An 841-nucleotide genomic window follows, 5' to 3' on the forward strand; every position below is an offset into this window, starting at 1 on the left:
AAAAATGGGGTCCATCCACCCACAGGTTTGGGGAGTCACCACTTGTGGGTGGGAACAGACCTCCTGGGTCCCTCTGGAGGGAGTGGAGATGGGCGTGGTCTCTGGAAGTCACCCAGCAGCACCATTGGCCTGGGGATTCTTAAAGACCCCTCTCCCCCCAACACACATACACCCCAGCACCCCAGCACCTCCCCCTAGTCCGGGTCCTGTCCTACCAGATGAGCCCCCCACTCCCCGTCGGGGCCTTCAGTGTGAGGGCTGCTCTCCAGGCCACATGGGGGAGAGGCTGAGTGCTGGGGGGTTCAAGGATGGGGCCACCAGACAGGTGACCTGGCTTAAGGGTGGGGGTGGGGCAGGAGGGCTGCCTGCAGTGCCTGTAGGTTCCAGCAGGTGGCAGCACAGGATGGCATTAGAGGCAGGAAGGTGGGGAAGCCGTGCCCCCACCCTCAGGCCGGTGCCCTGTTGCACCAGCTCCTGGCCCTTGAGGGAGCCCAAGGCCCCTTCGGGGGACTGTTAAGCCGTGGGCACCTGAGAAGTGAGCAGCCCTTGGGTAGGCAGTGGGCACACGGGCCTGGCCTCCCTCCATGAGCTGGTCCATCGTGTGTGGCACATGGGATGAGCCCAGTAGCTCACGTCTCATCATTATGACGCGGGTTTGATCGGCATTGTTATTGCCCGAAGCCTCTTTATCTCTTGCTGCGCCCCAGGAAGTACTTTAATATGTCAGCTGTGGTTGCCTGATATCCTCTTCTTAACCATTGTATCTTAAAGGAAGAGCTAAGAGAGTTAGGAGGTTCAAACTGCAGGAGTTGCTATATGTTCTCATCAGTGTAATGAGAGA

This window comes from Myotis davidii, unplaced genomic scaffold (genome assembly GCF_000327345.1).
Source record: "Myotis davidii unplaced genomic scaffold, ASM32734v1 scaffold663, whole genome shotgun sequence".
Classification (NCBI taxonomy): Eukaryota; Metazoa; Chordata; class Mammalia; order Chiroptera; family Vespertilionidae; genus Myotis; species Myotis davidii.